At 45.1% G+C, this 22500-nt stretch overlaps 1 protein-coding gene and 1 long non-coding RNA gene across 2 annotated transcripts in view; both read right to left on the reverse strand.

Moving 5' to 3' along the window:
- The window catches only part of AUTS2 (activator of transcription and developmental regulator AUTS2), a 1077358-nt gene that overhangs the window by 164186 nt on the left and 890672 nt on the right, over positions 1–22500 (reverse strand).
- On the reverse strand, positions 3339–8112 carry LOC120591696 (uncharacterized). Its single transcript, XR_005649949.1, has 3 exons — positions 7858–8112; positions 6837–6934; positions 3339–3420 (listed from the first exon to the last, which is right to left on the reverse strand). It is a non-coding gene; the product is annotated as an uncharacterized LOC120591696 (long non-coding RNA).

Below are 22500 nucleotides of genomic sequence, written 5' to 3' on the forward strand. Positions count from 1 at the left end.
AAGAAAAGAAGGAAAGGGAAAGAAAGAATAAACTACAGCTCATAGTACACAGCGCCAGGAGTGCCTGGAAATAAACATGACTGACTACAATGCTCGTGTTGTTAGACACCTTTTCCATGTAACACATCTAGTCTAGTACCTGTTGGCTTACTCAGCTTGTGAGCATCAATACCATACTATTCTAGTTCTCAGGTCATTATTTCAATCCCTCTCATTTAGCAATAGGTGGTTAACCAATGTTGAAAACCAAGACCAGGCAGCGACTTCCCAGTATTTCCCAGGGATGTAAAATTGAGCACAGTGTAAGGGCGAATGCTGTTTTATGCCATTTTAAAGTGGATATGTCACTGTCTGTAAGTTTAGCCTTAGTGAAAAATGGAAAATGTTATGCTAAATTCTTCACATACTTTGAAAATGAAGATTCATAGAGCAGGAGGAGTCCTTAGCAGACATCATCTGGACCATTTGCCTGCTCAAAAGAACTACCCAAAGAAAAGATTACAACTACACGAAGTGGGAGGTCCCTCCGCATCCCAGTCACGAGTACACGTCCAGTGACGCTGGCACTTGGCTCTCATTCCACCCCGGCCAGGGGGAGATATAAAACTGGACCGAGCAACATTCACAAAAGTTTTTTTTTCTGGGCACGTATGAAAAGGTCAGTGATAAATGTCATTCTGCGAAGAGGAACGTACCATTTAAAATGACCATCAAAAGGAACAAAACTTCCCCAAGAGTTTCAGCCATTCCTTTTTTCAGCCAATAATTACCAAAGGCCTTGTTGAGTTTTACAAAACACACCTTGCAGCATCTTGCGGTAAGTTCCTAATGTGTGCCAGGCACATTTTAAGCCACTGTCCAAGAGGCTCAGGTTCCAACCTGGACAAAATAACCTCGCCGAGCTCTAGTGCCATCATACAGGCATACCTTGCTTCACTGCACTTCGCAGATGTTGCTTTTTCATCAATAGTGGGGCAAGATTCTCCACCAGCAAAAAGATTACTACTCCCCGAAGGCTCAGATCATGGTTAACATTTTCTAGCAATAAAGTATTTTTTAATTAAGGTATGTACAATGTTTCTTTTAGACATAATGCGATTGCACACTTAATAGACTACAGTATAGTATATATATAACTTTCATATGTACTGGGAAACCAAAAAATTTGTGACTCGCTTTATCGTGATGTTCACTTTACAGTGGTGGTCTGGAACTGAACCTACCATCTCTCCAAAGTATGCCTGCATATTCCTATCCCATTGGATTTTTGTGGGCGAATATACCAAAACGCTAAAGCACCTGCCTAGCGGTCCTCGACAAAAATTAGTTATTATTATCTCTGCTTCAGAGACACTGGGGAAGACTGGGTATCATTAAATGCATATTTCTTCATTCAGAGTAGAAAGCAGCCATTTAAACTATTGGCAAAACCATCTCCCTAACAATGAAATGTTTTCTCTCTTGCTCATTCTCTTTTTCTTTTATTGGCAGAAATAACATTTGCAGTCCCCGCCTATGAAACCAGGGCCCTGCATGTGTTGTGTGGGAGGAACTGGTAGAGACTGCTGAAGACACTCTCACCAGGACTGCGGTTTCCTCTCTGAGCGCCTGCCCCTCCCGCGCTGACTCAGCATTTCTGAGTTGGCGGAGGAGCAGGGCAGAGCACAGCGTGCAGGAGGGGCACACGCGGCAGAGGTGGAGCCTCCACTGGGGCTGTTTTCTAGACCGAAGCACTTCCACTGGTGCTACTGCCTCCGATCGACCTCTTCAAAGGGTGGCTCTGTCCAGAGTTTAATCGATCAAGGTCATCGGCCAAAGGAGACTGGGCCTTTAGCACAAAGACAGTGGGAAGAGTGTAGGTGAAGAGGAGGGTTTCGTTGCAAAACTCTTACCCCAGAGAACACTGAGAAACTTGCGGATTGCCTCTCTCCTGCCAGCTTGGGATTTAAAAAAAGGAAAAAACGATAATGGGATAAAATGCCACTTTTGCCCTTCTTTCCACCTCCAATCTGTGCCTATGATTCCAAGGAGTTTTTACATATCCCGTTCTTCGAAATCAAAACAAATGAAGGTAAGTGTGTCGACGTAGTCGACACAGTTATAACTACCTTTAAAGAAACAAGTGGGTAAAAATTCTGATTGACAGAAGAAACGAATGGTTAGAGGCAGAATAATTTGTTTCACAACACAGAGCTTTGTTTTTTCAGAGGCTTCGCTTTTCCTGAGCACGCCCCCCCTGTGAATTTAAACGAAGGCTCAAAGAACGCAAACTTGACTGACGCACGACTGTTTAGGACACATCCTATCTTAGATAAGGCGCATCTGAGAGAACTTGGAGGGGATGGGGAATGAGAGAAAGTCATGATCCTGTGTGTGGGCTATTTAGTACATGTACATTCTGGCTCACTCTTGAATTCTGCAGTGCCAAAGCTTTGAGCTGTTTGTGTTCAAGAAATAGTGACTCGAATACTCTTAATTATTATCCAACCAACCGAAGGCTCCTGGAAAAACTGAGAATTAAAATACATTTAGAAGATACCCTAATTCCTCAGCCTATCTGCATGCTTTTGAGACATGTTTCTTCAGTGACACTAAGGGTGATCACATAGCATTTGGAACATATCACTATAATGGAACACACACAGTGCCAACAACAAACAAACATGAATGCATGGTATCATGAGACCTTGAACCTCCCGGGAGAGTATCCACTTATAGACCAAGAACCAAAACATCCCATCATTAATCCTTAGCAACCTGTAAAATAAAACTCAACAGATAAGGGCATTGGGCCAGGCGTTGATGGACCACGGGTCAAGTTCTGGTCATGCCATCATCTAATCTTTGACACTAACCAAGTCACATCTTGGAGCTTGGGTTTCCTCCCCTGAGAGGCTGAGAGGGCACTTCGGTAAGTTAGACAGCAATGCACGAGAGTAAGGTAGCTGTTCTCATCCTTATAGGTGCTGAGACCCTTCCTGGATGAGAGCATGACAAAGGTTTTGCTTTGAACACCTCTGTTATAAAATCCTGTCACTCCAATAGTCCATATTCCAAGTGTGTTGCAACAGTAAAGAGAAGCTGACTGGAAGCCCCAAGGTCTCACCTTATAGTCTCAGAGACCTTGAGAGAGGTGCCTGTCCTGGGGGATTGGGAGACCTGACACTATCACTGTGAGATCTGCTAATAGGGAATTAGAGACTACTTAGGGACACCTGCAAACTCTTTTCTCACCTGCGATAACACTTACTCACAGAGTATTATAACCGATCTTTACAACCACTGATAAATAAGGGAGGTAAGTAGTCTTTTCCCAGACAAGGAAATAGAAGAATTGCCTCACCTTTCTAGGCTGGTAGGCAGTATGATCTTGAAAGAAGTCCTGGGATTTTGAGGCCCCCCTCTTACAGGGTGGATAACCTATAAAACAGGAGTGGCATGTGGAAGGCTCACTAAGAGCTTCCTGGCCTCCCTTCCTCTCAACAGTGCAGTCTCCAACCTCCATAAAACTTCCCACGACCTGAGCTCACACTCTCTCCTAGCAACCCACATAATGTCTTTCGGTGACAAGAATGACAGCAGGCTGGCCCTTTACAGTGGGCTCTCTTGTCTTTTTCTTTCACTGTTCCACACCTAAGTAGAACTTCCAGTGGGTAAAGCCCATGTCCTGGGCTTTCTTTCATAGATCCTAAAGCAACTGCACTAGACACACACTAGACATCCTGAGGGCTTCCTTAAGAAGTAAAAGGATCTGAACAGACATTTCTCCAAAGTGGACACACCACAAATAGCCCATGAGAACCTGAAAAGATGCTCAATGTCACTGGTTAACAAGAAAATGCAAATGAAAACCACAATGAGATATAACTTCATACCTACTAGGATAGATATAATAAAACGACAGATTACAAATGTTAGAGAGGCTATAGAGAAATTAGAACCCTGATACCTGGCTGGTAGAAATGCAAAATAGTACAGCTACTTTGGAAAACAGTCCGGAAGTTCCCCAAAAAAGCTAAACATAGAGTTACCAGAACAACTCAGCAATTCTACTCCTAATAGAATTGAAAAAATAGGTCCGCATAAAAGCTTATGCATGAATGTTCACGGTAGCATTATTCAGAAGAGTAAAAAAGTAGAAACAACTCAAATATTCATCAACTGATAAATAAAACATGGCATATCCACACAATGCAACATTATTTATCTATTTAAAAAGATGAATTACTGGTATCAGTAATGCTACGACATGGAGGAACCTCAAAAAACACTACCCTAAGTGAAAGAAAAGAGACACAAAGGGTCACATATTGTATGGTTCTATTTCTATGAAATGTCCAGTACAGACAAATCCACAGAGAGAAAAAGTAGAATAGTGGTTGTCAGATTTGGCTGTAAAAAGTGACCGATAATGGGCATAGGGTTTATTTTGGAGGTGATGAAAATGTTCTAGGATTAGTGGAGATGGTTGCACAACCTTGTGAATACACTAAAAACTAGTGACTTGTATACTTTAAAACAGTGAATGTTATTATATATAGAATGTGAATCATATCTCAATAAAGCTGTTATTAAACAATAAAACAAACGACCAAAAAAAAACCACTGCCTTAGAGCAGTGGTTCTCAGTCAGACTTGAACTGTCACCTGGAGAACTTGTTTAAACACGAGGTTCTGGGAGCCACTCCTACAGCTTTTATTTCAGCAGGTCTGGGGCAGGCTCAGGAACGTGCGCCTCTACCAGGACCCTGTGCTGAAGGTACTGCTGGTCTAGAGCCATGACCTACAGCAGTGCTTCTCCCAACTCGAGTGAAGGACGTGTTGCCCAGCTGTTAGGAATACTGTCAGCAGGCCTTATGAAGGCCTGACCACCACTGCCCAACATGAGGCCAGTCTAGCTCCGGGGCACCTCACGTGGTTAGTACAGCCTGTCCCAGGGCCTGTATTACAGGCTGACTTCTCCCTCTGTGTACCTTCCTCCTCCCTGCCACAGGTGCTGATCCTAAGGGCACTCCTGAATAAATATTCTGCTTGCTAAACTCTATCACAGAGTCTGCATCACGAGAGAACCAAACCAGTCACAAAGCAAACAAATCGTCTGGAGATCTTGGTAAAATACAGATTCTAATTCAAAAAATCAGGGGACAGATCTGAGGTTCAGCACTGCTAACAAGATCCTAGGTAACGCTGATATTGGTGATCCACGGTCCACACTTTGAGTAGCGAGGGCCTCCTTGACCTTGAAGTACTCTTCTGAGTTCGTGATGGGAAGACTTCTATGAGCCATCATGAGGCCAAGTGTAAATCGAGATAGATGTTGAATTTTATAGGTCACAGAAGGGCACCAACACTACCCTGTCCTTGAGATCCAGGCCAAGAAACTGGGTTATAGGTGAGTATGTTTCAACAAGGCCTTTCAGGCACTTCTAAGTAGCTAATCCCCTTGGACAGGGGCCAAGACCAACTTGAGTGTTATTTTCTTCAATGCTCTATTGTTACAGTATGGCTTCAGGGTGTTACTTGGGCAGAAGTGAGTAATCTGCATTGTGCAACCAGCAAACAGGTGGTGACTGACACCCACTACCTCTTCAAGGTACCCGAGACTGAGTGGGAAGGAAGATGAAGAAAGGTAGAGACAGAGATTGTGACTGCTAACTCTCCCAGTGCTTTTGCCCTCTGACAGTGTATTCTAGGAGCCTATAGGCCAGTTTGCTTCTTGTGTCCAAGCTGCATCATTTGATTAAGAGTTTGGAATGTTTTTGACTTGAATCTGTTCCTAACTTGCCGGGAGCCCCATAACCTCTCAGTTTTTCTGTCTTTTCAGGATGATTTTACATAAGTACATGGGTGTCAGTCTCAGAGCAGATAAAAAAAAGGGGGGGAATTTGGAACCCAATCTTAAAGATGTTCTCACAGAAGGAAATTTTCATGCCAGTGGGCACCAAACACCCACTGGTCAGAAAGAGAATCCTGGGGTAGCAGTTCTGAGAGGATGGCCATCCTTGACTCTTTCTTACACTGTCTGGCTATTCTAACCATGAACGGGCAGGTGCGTGAAGGATCTGTGAATGTTTAGGGAAAGGGGACAAGATGAAGTTGTCATCTTTCATAATTGTCTTTAGAAAAATTATGAAACTTGGCGATTTGTCATTTTTGAATGTTACCAGTGTCACATTTCCACCCACGTGTGTGTTTAAGAATTGGCCTGTTGTATAATTTCATGAAAAATAAAAGGAGTCTGCTTGTGCCTTGAGCAGAACACCAAAAAAGGAGCAGCAAACCAGTAAGGTGAGTCTGCATTAAGAAGCCACAGTTCTGGAAGGATACAGGGAAGGTGTTTTCAACAGTTTTGTTAGATTTTCATAGCAGTGATGACAAAACAGGGCTAGGGACAAAAGAAAAGCCAGCGCAGGTAAGTCCTTAAAATTCTGAATAGTAACACTGGCATAACCTCAAGTCACCTCCCTGCTGTCCCCAGGTACCTACCTGCAAAGCACCTGGAAGGGCTGAGGCCGAGAGGCACACATACAGCAAACTCCCTCCATATCTGCTTTCTCTGATTAACAACGGGGAATCATGAATAAGTTTCCAAAGTGCTCTGCCATCTTTAAAACCCATGAAATATAAAAGATGCACTGCTTCATCCCTGCCACTTGCTGTCCCTTCTGGAGTGAAATGCAACTTTAATGGCACTCCCTGAGCCCACTTTTTGATTTGGAAATTCTCCGTGGGAGATAGTCCCTGCTCGTCCCATTGAAAAATCTAGACCTTGTGTGAGCAAGACAAAGGAGTCAAGGTACAAATAAATGTTGCTATTTGAAGTGCTCATTATTTACCAGTATACTTGAAACCTAGTGATTTCCAAATCTGCTGGAGCTTCTTACAGAAATAAACACACGAATCCCAATGCGGGGTTAAAAGGATTCCCAGGAACCTACACCAAAAATATAAGAAAATTATCCTCTGAGAAGGGATTTCTCTCCAGTTTCACTGCTTCCCACAAGGGGAACAATTTCACGGGAACATAATAGTACAGGAAACAATACACCACCAAAGAGGAAAATAACATCTTTATAATTACAGATTAGTCCTCCATCAAATTCCACACCTACACACTCGCTCTGCTTGGAGGCTGCATAACTTCAATGACTCTCTCTCAGCCGCTTCAGCTATCAACATTTACAGCATTTACAACATTTACAGCTCAATCATGAGATTTCTGATACAGAAACCCCAGACGGCAAAACACTCTCAAATGACCCACTCATTTCATTCTTGGGGAAATGAGGGAAGGGCAGTTACAGAAAGGACAGATCAGGGCTGATCCCACTGCAGGGGGGCACCAAGCTTGGCTGTTTTTGGTACAGCCAGATGCCAGCATCCGAAATTACCTAACAATCTGTAAACACTTTAGATTTGTATCAGGCCGGAATTAGCATCTAAAAGAAAGTCCTTCTTGGCCCAAGCTGGCACATCCCTTTATCAGGAATTCATCTAAGTTCACATTACTTGAGCAAGGCACCCACATTTATTTCCACCCACTGGTTACTTATCATTAAATGGATTTCTTAACCATTGCACTGGTTAATTCCAACCCCATGGCTCCCCCAAGAAATAAGAAGTGCATTATAATTATATAAACTCTTAATTAAACTGAAGAATTCAGTGTTGCTATTATCCGTCAGTAATTCCACTCAATTAGGACAATGGACTTCCATTTATTTCTGAACTCCTAATTGCTACTCATTCTCCTCGTTAGTAATTGCCAATCCTATCAGACGATGTGCTTAAAGAAAATTCTGCCATGAGATTATCTTTCGGCGCATCAGAGGAAAGGTGGAATCTGAGCGCCCTTACTTGGTCAGGAGTTGCGTCCTCTGCTCCAAGCCCAGGCGACTCCAGGCTGGGGATTTCAAAAGCTGGCGCTCCCGGGGTCGGTTACCGGTGCTGCGATCCAGTGGAGACTTACCCACAGAGGAAAAGGCGTATCCAGGCAGCCAGAGAAATCCCAAAGCCAAAGCCCAGTAGAAGACGACGCAAAAACAAAACCGCCGACGCGGTCTCCGGGTTTCCAGAAGTTCAGAGTCTCCGGGAAAGGCGCGCCTGAGGTTTGCGGGCAGGCGGCAGGGGCGGCGTTTGCCGCATCCCGGCCGGGGGAGCGGAGCGGAGCGGAGCCGAGGTCCGAGGGGGCGCCCCGCCGGGGCCAGGCTGCGTGCGTCTCCCGGGTCCCGGCTGGCGGCCGAGGTGGCGGCGCCCTGGGAAGCCCTGCTCCGGGAGAGGAGCCTAGCGGCGGGACGCGCCGACCTCCGCCCCGGGGAAGCGCGCCGCCCGCCCCCGGCTCGCCCTGGCCCGCGGAGCGCCCCGGCCCTCCTGGCCCTCCGCGCCGCTCATGCCCGCTCTCCTAATTAGCCAGGAAGAGTGAAACTGGCGGCGGGCAACTTGACAATTTATTCCCGGCCCGGGGGAGGTCACCCGCAGTGCACGCGCGGATTGGCTGCGGCGGCGGGAGCCGGGCGCCGGCGCGGGGGTGTGGCGCGCGGAGGCAGACAGGGAGCTGGTTCTGACGACTGGGTCCGGGGCAGGCAGGGACGAGCGGGGACAGGTCCCGGAGTGTCCAGGCAGCCCTGAAGCAACCTGAGACTTGAGGGGCAGCATGATGGGGCGGTTGTCATGCCAGGAAACCACAAAACTGCGCCGCCCACCCAGACTGGGTGGTTTGAAAGAATCTTTGCTCTTTGGCTTTTGGACAGCACGACCTCTATGTGAGTCTTCCAGTTGACAATAGGCTCGAGCCCTTTACTGCCAGAAGATGTTCTGTCCAGAGTATTTACTCCAACTCCATGGTACAGAGGAGAAAAGGGAAGATGAAAGGGTGAAGGGGTTTGTGATGGTGAGTGAGCAGAAAAGCAAGGTCAGGCCTCAGGCGTCCCCTTCCAGTATTTCTCAAGAGCGCCAGGGCTGCCTTCCTTGCCGACGGCCCTAACTTCAGAGACATTCCCAGGAATGCACAGGACACCAAATATGTGCAGTTAGGCCCTGAGAGGTTGATAAATCAGGGAGCATTATCTACATCTTACACATTAAGAAACGAGGCTTGGAATGGTTCAGAAGCCTCCTTGCCTCTGAGCTAGTAAGTGACAGAGTGGGCATGCGAACCCAAACTTCTAATTTCTGGGTTTCGGCCACAATACCTCAATGCTCCTTAACCCAAGAGGTGTGCTGAAGAGAGGCAATTCTTGGAAGGGCCAGCCAGAAACAAATGGCTAAGGATGATATTCCTGCAAATAGCACCAGGCCCCTAAGAGGGGCTGCTTCAATGCCAGCTTTGCACGTCTGCCCAGACAGCGGCTAACAATAATTCTTACTGCACACCCTATTTTGGTGGTTCTGGACATGTTTATCCCTGACCAAAGCTAACACAATTTCCCACCCCTATCATCCACTTTGCTTATTGTGTCTAGTCTGGCCTTTGCAACCTCCATCTATAGAAATGGATGGTAGAGATAGGCAGCAAGCCGCAGGGAGCATTCCTTGTGACTGGAGAGCTGCTAAGCTTCTCTCTATGGTCCTTGAATGTACAGAGTGAACGCCTGGCTGCCTCATGTTTAGAAATTCTAAAAATTTGAACGTGCAGAGCTCAGCATTTGAACCATCCTGACAAGTTCCTGAGCAGGGACGAAGGCCTGCTAACCAGTGCTATCAAAGGACAGCTTCTCAAAGTGTGGTCTTTGGACCAGCATGATCCAGAAGTTGGTTGGAATGGAAATTATTGTGCCCAACTCCAGACCTACTGAGTCAGAATCTCTGAGGCAGGGGAGGCAGCAACCTGTGTTTTTACAGGCCTTCCATCATATGCTTTGGGAGAGTAGGTACCACCCGGAAGACCTACGTTTCAACAATGGTCAAGGTGAGCGAACTGCCATACCATCTGCATCAAGGCCAGGTCCTAGTCTGGTGTTTATGGAATTGGAGACTTGTGTATAGCACATCCCTTAATTAATGGAGATTATTGGGAGTGGAGCGGTCAACAAGTATTCCATTTTTTCAGCAATGCTTTATTTTTCTTCCCCAAACACAAAAATACTATTTAGTCCACATTACACCTAGGAAAGCAAGAGCGACTATTCTTCCCATTGAGTGGAAGGGAAAGCTGAGTCCCCTTGACAGAATTGCTGGATTATCTGCTCAGCGGCCTGGTCAGGGTGACAGAAGTGGGACCAGCGACAGTCTTGAAGCACGTGTGGACTGCGAATGTGCTACAGGTGTGAGAAGCATGTGTAAAGGCATGGGGCATTTAAGGAGACAGTGGGGAATCCCGCTGCCAGGGACCAAGGCATCCTGTCAAAGAGTAGGCTGGTATAGATCTCAGAATTTTCTTTTTCTCCCAGCAAAGGGGAACAACCTGTTCTACGGACCAAAAGCTTCTGTGAGCAACCACAAATTGGGTCTATCGTACCACATCTGGCGAAGCCTGGCATAAGGTCACATCTGGAAGAACCCAATCTTTCTCATCTGCCTTGGCACTCTTACCAATCCAGGGAGGCGGGCAGAGCAAGTAGTATGACTCTTTCTTCCTGAGCCTTACAGAAGTAGAGACACCTTCTCGTATGGTTACGGGCACCCCAGAACTAGCACCAACACCTTCTGAGTCTCAGTTCAATGTTTTCTTGCCACCTCATGTTGCCAATCTAGGTGAATCTGTAAGTGTGGGTGAGGAAACATTAACTGCAATTCCCTTCAACTCCAGAACAAGTTAAAAAGATTCAGCAGGTGCTCTACTTAGTAAAAGTGTTATAAATACCTATACAATGAAACTAAACTCATAGAGCTCACACAGAAGAGCTACAGTAAGCGAGGAAAGCTACATGGTACAAAAGGATGTTCTGCTTTCCTGGAAGAGTTTTAAGTTCACAGCTATAAGTATGTTTGTTACAACTAGGAAATCTGTTTATGTTTAGTTGACAACCCAGGAACTATTTCTACACTGTTGCCACATCACTGGGAGATTTCCACACCCAAGGAGAGAATACTTTCATGTTTTTACTCACAAGGGCTTCTACTGTATTTATGACTTAACAGAAATTTCTTTTCAGTAATAAACGTGTGAAAGTATGATGACTAGATCAAAGGTCTGGAGAGACAAACTTAGGGACAAGGAAATTACCTCATTAGTCAGACAATACTACCTTTCTCTTCCAAACAAATCTTATAGCAGCTGTAATCACTGTTGCATATCTTGAGAGTCCCTAAAATAAAGGAACAGTGTACCCCAAAGTTCTCACAATTTAGGGAGACAAAGGACCATAGGAACAAGCAATTTAAATTCGAAAACATCTAAGTTCTGAGGCCCACCTAGCACCATCCCTGTGAACTTGGAAATGACTCCCCCTCCACCAGGCTTTAGTGTCCTGTGTAATAAATGAGGCAGTATGGCCTCCCTGCAGGTCCCTGTGACGGTAACAGCAGTACCCCAATGGCCCTCAACAGCCACACGAACTTGCCCTCTAGCTGGAGGGGGCTGTCAGTACTTCTTGGGCCCTGTGTTCCTTTATTTTAGGCACCCTTTACATACACATGTGAAAACAAGCCAAACACGCCCATGGCCCCTGTTCTGTGAGGTTATTACCAGCCTGAGCGCAGCTGTGTGAGACCAAGCTCAGGGCGCAGTCTGAACAAAGAAGTCGCAGGGGCCCCTTGGGCCTTGCCTGTGCAGTGGGCTCTCGCTCCTTTTTGGGAAGGAAAGAAATGTTTCTGGGCTCTGTGTGAGGGGACAGTGGGAGTGTCCTGGTGCACTGTACCCTGGGGCAGCAGAGGAGGAAGCTGGAGGCGAAAAGCAGTTGCTTTCCCCGAGCAGCTTTGTCAAGAGGCTTGAGAACAACCCTGGTTCCCCCCAGATCCCCCTAGAGGGGGATGAACTCTGACAGAAGCTGAAGGGAAACCATCAGTCATATCGCCACGACTTTCTAGGTCATTTTTTCAATGGGGTTTCACACACAAACGGGCTGGCTTTTGATTCTTCTCCCTGTGGGCCCAGGCTGCTCCTGGTTCCCACCTGTGCTTGTCCACACTGGGAGAGCCCTTGTTTTCAGTCTCCCCATGGGAGGAGGGGTGAAAGGAAATCCGTGCCCCAGACCCACACTCCTCGCTGCTGGAAGGGTGGGCTGTCTGGTAGTGCATGCGACCACTCCACAGCCCTGGGAGGCCGGCGCTGGAAAGAGCCCCCACTGCATGAGTGCCCGCCTTATTATTGTCGCAGCCACTGCAGGCAATGCTCTGAAGGGATTTTGGAGGACATGGGGTGTCCAACAAAGGTTTCAAAGTAGATGCTTCACTTTCAGTGAATGTAAGTAAGCTTTGTAACCCCTGATATATAGACTGGGGTCTGAACATGCTTAGATCTCAGAATGGAAGAGTTTCTAAAGAAAAACTCCAGAAATAACTGAATTCAGATGTAAAAAAAAAAAAATGTGTGAGAATGAAGAACAAAGCCAGTGAAAGCAGAGGGAGTGAATAACCTTTCATTTCAAGCTGCTTTCCCCACTAGAGACAGTCATGATCTGTGCAGCACTATTTGATGCAAATGCCTCTCAGAAAAGAGCCAGTGGATAATAGATAAAAAGATTATCTGTGACATTATGAAAAATGAAAGTTTAAAAATGGCTACAAGTCCCATAAAAAAAAATCCTAAACTTTATTCAGTCTTGTTGAAAGGCAATAGCGGAACTGTGTTTTATTCAGCCCCTGGGGGCCCTGCCTCTCCCGCCATTGTTCGGATGCCTTGCACCAGCTCATCAGTTTTCAAAAATCTTTCCTGCTGGTTTCTCTTTGCTGGAAACATAAGGTGCAAGAAGCTATCACAGCCCTGTTTCTTCTTCCTAACTTGACTGATGCTAGAAATTCAAGTGCTGTGGCTCCTGCCCCTCTCTCTTCCCTGCCCCGCTGTCCCCCTCTGTGCTAAACCACCGGCTGCACACTCGATTTAACAGATGAATTACAGATTCAAGGCATGGGTTTCCAGGGCAGGAAAGAGTCTGATTTTTGTCCAGGTCTCTCTTGATTGGCTCAGCATGGAAGTCTTTCATTTAATGGGCCAGGTCCTGCTGAGAACACCTCTGCTGGCACCACACAGATTTCTTTCTTTGCTGGAGAAAGAAGCAGAGATCCTAGAGAGAGATTTTCCATCTTGCAGATTGCTGGTATGCTCACTACATATCATTCTTTTTAAGCAGTATCACCAGCATAACCCGAGACTCCAGGGAACATCTGATTCATTTGACCAGCCATCTTTGATCTCAAAGTTGGCTGTGGTGTGGAAGAACCGACCTGAACACCGAGGCCTTGAACACTTGCCTTTGTCTTCCCCCCAAGGAGGAGGCAGCACCATGCGGTGGTTCAGGGTGAAGGCCTGGAGTTGGACCAGCTGGTTCAAATTCCAGCTCTGCCACCTGCTAGCTGGGAAGACTTTGAGCAAGTTTCTCCATTGGCAAAACAAACACAGAAGATCATTAGATCGAACCATATAAAGTTGCTGATACTGGACTGTATTTTTACACAGTAAGATTATTAGATTGAGCTACATAAAATTGTCAGTATTGGACTGGTTTTGACATACGAAAATGGTGATTTATATGATTCCTCCAAATACCTGTGAGGAGTAAGAGCAAAAAGCCACGTAAAGTCCTTCGCCAAAGTGCCCGGTACACATTATGTGCTCAGTAATGGTTATCTATTGCTATTATTGTTAATAGGCTCATATTAACCACTTGTTGTATGCAGATCACTGTACCAGGTGCCCCAGAATAAAATTCCCAAATCGGTCACCTGCTTGCCAATGACCACCTGCCTGGTAAAAGAGTGCTGATGAACATCATCATGGACAAAGTAAGAGTACACTTGGCCCAAACTCCATGTTTTCATGACTATCGTTCGTCTCACTTCTTCTTGAAAAAAAATCCATTCTCATGGGAATGCTCCTGTCTCATCCTGGGGCCATCTTGCCCACTCCTGGCTGCTTTCGCAAGCTAGTCAGTAACTAGTCAGTATGGCTGGAATTACATCTACACCTACTCAGACAGAGTCCAGAAATGTGCTTGAAAATACACACCAACTGTAAAGATGCAAACATAATGGGGGAAGGGTGCGTGGATCCTTTCTGCCTAGGACCACAGTCTCTGGAAGCCAGACAGTGCTGAGATCAGAATTAGATACAGTTATGGTGTTTGCAGGGAAGCTACAAGCCTAAAAATACAATCTACCAGGCAGAAATGAAGCTTCCTCAAGATTCGCTAACTAGGAGGATTCCCTCAGATTTCAGCGTGATTCTTCTTTGGCTCAGTACAAAGTTCTCTAAAGGACTCTAGGGCCCCTGGTTCCCAATCTGAAGGCTTCCCCTGTTTCTCTTTGTACTTCTTCCTCTTTACCACAAGTAGTGGGAGAAAGGAACTGAGTTACAACAGTTGCTGGAGTGAGAAGAAAATAAAGGAATTATGAAAATCTATGGGCAAGTGCTGACCTCGAGGACACAACAGTAAATGTCAACCTGCAATTGAATGTGACTGAACGGCAGAATCTATGGAGGCCAGTCCACACTGGAAAGCAAATAGCTGATTTCTCATGCCAGAGTCTGGGATGCAACCCTTAGTTTCGAGTACTAGAAACAGCAGTGCTAGGCAGCCTGTGCCGGTTACAGCACAGCTCTTCCTGGAGCCTCCTTATTCCAGTGTTCTCCTCGAGGTAAAATGCAGACCTTTATTCATGCTCCCAGTGACAGCGTCTCTAGTAGCCAACAGTAGTTCCTGAGATGCTTGCCCCCAGGTATAATCTCCCCTTCACCACACACACACACACACACACACACACACACACACATCTCTCTCTCTCTCTCTTCTCCTCTCTCCCTCCCTCCATATTGTAATGCAATCATTCCCCACTGGCCTCATCATAATTATATTAAAAGCTTTTTCAAAACTTCTTTTTAGATTATGAAATATTTCCGCACACAAAAAGGTAGAGGATAATATAGGAATATATATAAGAATATATATAAGCCACCATCCAGCTTAGGAAATATGTATTTCAAATACCTCCTCACTCATTTGATATTTATTGTGCATAGTATGGTATTTATACATTTGCTAGATATGTATAAAAATGCAAACATTATGTGGTACTGTTTTGCATATTTTTAAGTTTTATTTCATTGGTTTTGCTCAGTACGCATCTTTGTACAACTTTTAAACAAGAGATTCAGACTCAATGGGCCCATGACCATTTCTTTGCCTTGAACAAACTGGCTAGGTTGTGGGTGATAGGGTGAACATATCATGTAGCACTTGAACTAGGATGCTTTTAAGAGTGAAAGGAGTTGTTATTAAAACTACACCATGCATATTGGGACTGTCCCAGGCAAACCAGGACATCTGGTCCTCACAGAGATGGCAGATCAGTTCCTGCTTTAATACAGTATGTAATTAGCATGACTGGTTAGAAGCCTTTAGCCACAAGTACCTGATGGGCCTCTTTGAATGAATCAGTTAGTTTATGCCTTTTTTAGCAGCAAGTCATTAATGAGCACCCCAGTTTCCTATTAGTGAAATGGAGACTTTGGAAGAAGAGGGAGGGTGTAGCTCTCACCACCCTCCCAGCTGCTGTTACAGGCCTGTGTTATATGTGCTCAGAGCACAGCAAAACAGCAACAGCCCTATGGAAAGCCACAGGGCCCCACAGAGCGCTAGAGCATCCTTCCTGTGTGTCCGTCCACCTGTTTCCACATTGGGGCATGGACAGGTTGCCCTCTGCAGGACCCCCAAAAGCTGACTGGTCAGGGATCTCCAATGCTTTTTCGTATAGCATCTTAATTATCCTGTTTCTATGGAAATGAGCTTATTGCTAATCAGGTTTTCTCTCCCCTCTCAACTGGTTACTGATGCACCTTTCAGATGAGAAATCATGCTAAATTTGGTATTTGCTAAGTAAGTAAGCGGAAGCCAAAAAGAGTATCAGAGGAGTCAGTAATTTTGGCTTCCTTTCGGGGGGAAAAAAAATCAGACCCTCGGCTTATTCAATACCTTGAGAAGCAGGCTGTGGAGGCACAACGAGAACCTACGGGTTGGGCTAGGCCCCTGTGACACCCTGGGCAGTGGCCTGCAAACGTGTCTGAAATGACAACAGTCACTGCCACAGTGCACTCGCTGCACTTCGTCTTTGCCCAGCAGCACATGGCACCTGTCCGCTTGCCCTCTTCCTTCTCCAGAGGCAAGGTCAGTGCTCACAAACCCGGAACAGGGGACCTGTCACTTGTAGGGGTGCTCTGGGCCTGCACTATACTCGGCTGTCCCCGGCCTGTCTCTGTGCTGCCTCCAGGCCTGGCTTTGGTGCCCTGTCTGCTTTGGCAGAGTCTCAGCATGCCACCCAAGATGCCTTCCTTATTCTGGCCCTGTGCTCAGGCATTAAGATGCACAGCCATTTTATCAAGGGCTGTTCCCCTCCCAAATTGCATTTGACCAGTTTCATTTCTGTCTGAAATTAAAACACAGAATTTATCAACCCCAAGCTGTCACAGTGTGAATGAAACCCTAGAAATAAATCCAGTCTAATGACAGAGCGATCCGGAGACCTCAGTGGGAAACAAGATACTTTGTTTAATAATTATCAGCCTCTTTCAGAGCTTGTCTGCCAAAGCAGTGGTGTCAGAAGCAGCAGAGAGAAGTATTTTTTTCCTCCAGATTTCATCCTGGGAAGACTGAAGCCATTTAAAACCAGACTGGACGCTTTTGATTTACATTTCTGATATTAAATGTGGAGCGACTGTCTACATTTATGCTACAAGGCATTACTTCAGTGCGAAGAAACGGGGTGGTGGCAGAGATCCAGTTTACTAATGAACAAGCTTATCTGGAGGAAAACAGCTTTTCACACCGTAACAAACAATGAACACCTCTTAGATAACAAATTCAATGGTAAAAATATAGCACTGAGCATGTCACAGTCCCATAATTTAATGGAGGCACTTGCAGCATTAGTGGTTTACATTAATTTTTAAAATTAATTTTGTTTGGCCTGCAGGGAAAATATTTTCTCTTTTTGTGTCTGATATCCTGCAGCTCATTAACACTGCTTACTGCTGCTCTACAATACTATCCATAATCGTCCTCTGGGTAGCCAGAGGCCATTAAAAAAGAAAGAAAGAAAGAAAGCTGGAAGGGGGCAGAAAGCGGGCTTTTCTGCTTCTTTCTACAAAGAAAGGCTCTCCCAGCCTGACCAAGCTGCTCGGCAGCCATGGAAGCAGGGGCCTTTGGAGGCCTTCCGAACCGTGCGGGTACAGGTGGCAGGGTCATGGGGGCTAGAGGGCGGCTTTGGCTAGACCAGGGAGGCTCTGTCTTCTGCCACTCACCACCACTCCCCCCAAAGCAGTGGCTCCCAAACCCAATGATGCTCAGCTTTCGTAAAGACATAAGATTGCTAGGCCCCACCTTATACCCATCAGTCATTTCCTCTGCCTCCCACCCTCCCCCGAAGGGGTTAACTACCAGCTACCAAGAAAACAGGCCCCCTCTCCTTCTGCCTGGGGAATGGAGATCAGGGAATTCACTGCTAATCACTGCGGTTGTGATTTCTGATTTCAACTGGCAGCAAAGAGAATTGAACTGGAGTCCCCTGAGAGCAGCCAGCTCTACGAGGCAGACCTTGAGCTTGTTAAGCTGTGGTACTGCCATGCGATTATCAATTTTAAATTAATCTCCCCAGTCTCTTTAAAGTGGTTGCTAAAAATATAATCTCTAGGATATCTTACCGTAAGACTTAACTAAAGGGAAAAATTTGGATACTAATTAAGTGCTTCTCTCTGTCTAAGCTTCCTGTAAAATACTTCTGGAGACTTGGCTAATCCGCTGGCAGCAGGAACGCCAGCCAGGGCAGTCTCAAGGTCTGAGGAAGCTGGTTTATAAGTTACACACTTTCTCTAAATAAAACTTAAACAGGCAATATGCATTTGGACAAAAGGTTAAAGATACAGTACTACACTGTACTAAAACAAATCCTTCTCTATTTTTAACCCAAAGAGGTTTGAGAGGGAACGCCAGAAAAAAATTGTCTAGACATACTTTTGCTAAGCTCACGAGGGAGTCGTTACAAATTCACTTTATAGGGACATAATCTAGGTTATATATACAACACTTTTTTTAAGGCAGCAACATGGTGGGACAATCTGAACAAAGGTGAAAGGAGCTCTTATTTGTAAAAAAGGGGCTCTCTGTGGAATCTTCTCTGGCCCTATGGAAGGCAAAAGCAGACAGAGTTTCTAAATGCTGCTAAGAATGATGAGGAAGGGAAACTAACAGCGATTGACGAACAAACCCCACCCACTCTGCAGCTTTCTTGCAGATGAAAAGGCGCTTCTATACCTGGAGTCCTGGGAAGTGGAGAGTCTCAGGTTTCCCCAGTGGGAAGCACCGTGGTATTTTTCCTTTCCCCTTCCCCTGACCTTCCTATTTCTTTGGGCGGCATGGTGGGAAGACTGGGTCATTTAAAGCAAGAGCACAGGAACAAGTAGATGTGGTTTCTACGTGCAGCTGCAGGAGTTGGAGAATGCAAGCTTCCTGAGGGCCCAGCAGGAAGCCTCCGTAGGGCTCAGGTGGGGGTGCTCTGTGCACTCAGCTTGATAAGGAAGAGGAGGTGGGAGGAAGAGGAGGAAGAGGAAGGACATGGGAAAGGATACAGATCTGAAAAAGGCTGAAAAGATGGACGTTCGTGAGATTTCCATAAAACCACGCTGGGCCTTCTTTTAATGATAACCACAAAGAAAACCACCAACTTTGTAAAATTCTATTAGTTCCATAACGCCCTTCCTTTCTTCAATAAGAACCAAGAAGAAAATAACTCATTACTTCTACTACTAATTAGATGTGTGACCTTGAGAAAGGTACTTCACATCTGTGGGCTTCCATGGCAGAAGTGGGTTGGGTAAGACAGCTTTAAAATTCTGATTTCACTATTCTAGGTAAAAGCAAATGTTGCTATATACAAGCCAAAGCTCAATTTTGGCCCCATCTTCGACCAACGATAAGAAATTCTTGAATGGAGAACTCTAAAATAGAAACATTGTAACTGAATGAACAATATAAAATATAAAAGCTTAAAAAAAAAAAGGCAACTACACCACAACAAAATATTGGCTGAACAGAGATGGAGTAAAAGTGATTGCGAAGTTTCTTTGGCACATGTGGAAGGTTCTAAAACCTTTACTAAATGAAAATATGGCTCCCTGGGACCCAGGGTCTATCTCGTTAAGGCTCTAGTTAGTAGGGAGAATGGGGTCAGGATGGTGAATCATTCATGGTGGATAACGAATAGGGTGCACCTTAAAAAGACGACTTGTGCATGTTTTGTGGATCTTGACTTTTGTTGTAGTTGTTGTTACAGATCTACCTGAAAATCTGATGAAAGCTTTGGACCTCCTTCTGAGGCTGACGTACAAGCACACAAATAAACAAAACTTTAAATACGCTTTCAGGGCGTTCCTGGGCTCCTTGAAGCTTATTCATAGACCGTGTAGTGATGTATTAATTACAGATAAAACCCCGTTTTAGGTCTAGACACTGGAACATCTATTACTCTTCCATTTGCCTTGAAGGTTTTGGTGTTCCCATTTTCTGAAGAAAGAAATTTAGTTTTCAATTAAAAAAATAACCGGACTCTCCCTGCACACCCAGGCGATTCTACAGGGAGTCTGGTGTATTCTGCTGCAGAGCAAAAGGTTGACAACGGAAGACCTGCAGTTGCAGCCCTAACGGCCCGAGCACCTTCACAGGTAGGGCTTGTAGACTAAGCTTAATTCGGAACCCATTTTCCACAGGAGAGAATTCCTCCCAGCAAAGAAGTAGTTGTCCCCCACCCCATTAGAGACTGCCCTCTTTCTGACCTACTTCATCCACCTTTTTGACCTGCCAACCTTCCTGAAGAACTAATAGGAAATGCGGTGAGGGGGAGGATGGGCAGGAAGCACCCTCCTGGAATGTTGATGATGCTGAGGCTCGCATGCCTACTCCATTCTCATTCAGCAGGCAGCCTAGCTGCTGCACAGGGCACATCTGCATAGCTTAAGGTCAGTAGAAACCAGCCTAAGGCTTCCAGCTCTGAAACTCCATTTTATCTTGTTTTATATTTCTATTTTATATTGTTTCAGGGGTTGCAAGAGCGAAACCATCAAATACGTTCATTCTAACTGGCACAGGGCTATTTATTGGCAGCTAAAAGCTGAAAGTTTGCTTCTATGCCCAATACATTTTAGAGAAGGATGGTTCCACCAAGTCCTTGCTGGTTATTTTCGAAGGCACTCAGTGATTGGTAAAGTCACTAAAATGGTTGCTTTCTCAGGGGCCTGTGTCCTGGTAGGAAGATATCTCTGAGTCTGTCCTGCTCACGCAATCAACTTTCACAGCAGCTTGCTTTTCAGAGCAGTTGGTCATCTTCTATTATCTTCCTGCTTCTTCCAGGCCGATTATGAATCATGTTTGAAAAGGAAAGAAATGGTGGCTCAGGGGCAGGTTCTCCCCCAGCTTCCACTCCAGCCAATCTCCCAACTAAACGGGTCCAAAAATCTCTCCTCAACAAAATGACAAATGAGGCATTAAATCAGTGGAACTGTGAATTCAATCACTTAGCCTGAATGGAGAAAGCCCTACAAGATGGATTCCATCACATTAAACAGCTTGACTCATGTCAGGAGAGAGCAGTCTACAGACCATGGGAAGAAAAGCTTGAAAAAATGATTTATTAATTGCACTTATTCTGTCCCTGGACAAGGTAGGCTTGAAACCCACGTCTCCAACACTTATGAAGATATGATGGGATGCTCCATCAGTAAATATGTGAACAAGACTGCTAACCTGATTTATGATGAACTAAGGCAAAGAAGAAGAAACAAGACAGAACCAATTTTTATTAGCAAATTGTTTAGGGAAAAGAATTCCACTACCTCAAGAAAAAAATCCTTTAGAGCCAAACTCTTCCTTTCAATTTCATCTGGATTATTGTTTGAAGTATTTGCTAATGTGACATTTATCAGCATTGCATATCTAGATGGCAAAGTCACCAAAGTTTATTTTCTAAAATGTTCCTCCCCCCCCTCCTTTTTTTTTTTAAAGAAAAGAGAATATACCTTAGGAGTCTTAAACTTGTTAGTTTGGCTTTGGCTAGCAACATCTTTGACCAAATAAGTACCCTGGGGAAATTATTTTACTGTGGGGTACATCTCAATAAGAGATAGGCTTTATTTTTAAAAATTGAATCAAGATAATTGGGCTAACTGTAGACAAGAACAATTTGGTTAGGTCTGACCATGGAATAGTTTTGTTCCTTAACTCTACCAGAAACTGGGAAGAGGACTGAAGAAGAGGGTGCTGTTTTATATTTTACAATGAACTCAATGGCAAGTCTAGAAGCAGCTTAAATTTTTAGAGCTCTAGTTTACTAACTAGAATAGTTGGAACAGTTAAGAATTACTTCAGCAAGATGGGATGAAAAGAGTCCTGGAACTGGAATAAGCACGCTTCATTTCTAGTGCCATGTCCATCTCTGGTCACTATGTCTGTCAAAAGGAAGAGACTGGGGATAGAAAATATTCAGTGCTCAGACTCCCTCTCCTTAATGCCATACTCGCAGCAGACATCACTGATCAATCTGTCCTCTTATTCCTCTTTGGGCCACAATCCTCAACGCAATACTCCAGGCAGCCACCTAATAGATTGGAGACAGCGGGACAATGGAAACCTACCTGCTAGCCCTAGAATAGAAGAGCTTTAAGGTCCCTTTTAGCTCTAAATTTTTAGGATACCTCACATATCCTACTGGGAGTCTACTGAGGACAAAACATATAGGGACAAAATGCTTTACAAGCTTGCTATAGAGGGGGAAAAAATGGGAAACATGGCTTAGTAAATTGTTTTCATGGCTCCAATGATGGCAGAAACAGAAAATCAAGGACTGCCATGCTTGAGAATCTCCAGAGCCAAAAAGGTATATGCCTTGGAACTAAGTAATTGTCACCACGGCTATGGCTGTACATCAACTGCACATCAACCTTGTTGATAAGACCAAAGCGCCAACAGTCTCAGATAAGTCAAAATCAATTCATCAGTTAGGTAGCTAAGACTGGGATTCGGTAATAGGGTGTATCAGTTACCCTGCCTTGGACTGGAAGGAATGTGATGTAGCGTTAACATATAATGAAAAGAAAAATATCTTTGAAAACTATCGGTAGAGGAGAAGGAACATACACTAAGTAGGTGTGCACAGTAGAGATAGGAATGAGGTTTGTCTGTCAGTCACTTGCTGCTTAATTACAACGGGTGGGCAACGAAGCTGGCTTTGGGCTTCTAGCAGCCATTGTGAGGAGGGAAACCTAATCGGTGGCACAGTTCCCGGGGGCCACAAGACAAAGAGAAACCCACTGTTCCGAAGAAGCTCCACTAACTGTTCGTGACTCTCTAAGTAGTGTGTTAT

Source organism: Pteropus medius, unplaced genomic scaffold (genome assembly GCF_902729225.1).
Source record: "Pteropus medius unplaced genomic scaffold, Ma_sr-lr_union100, whole genome shotgun sequence".
Classification (NCBI taxonomy): Eukaryota; Metazoa; Chordata; class Mammalia; order Chiroptera; family Pteropodidae; genus Pteropus; species Pteropus medius.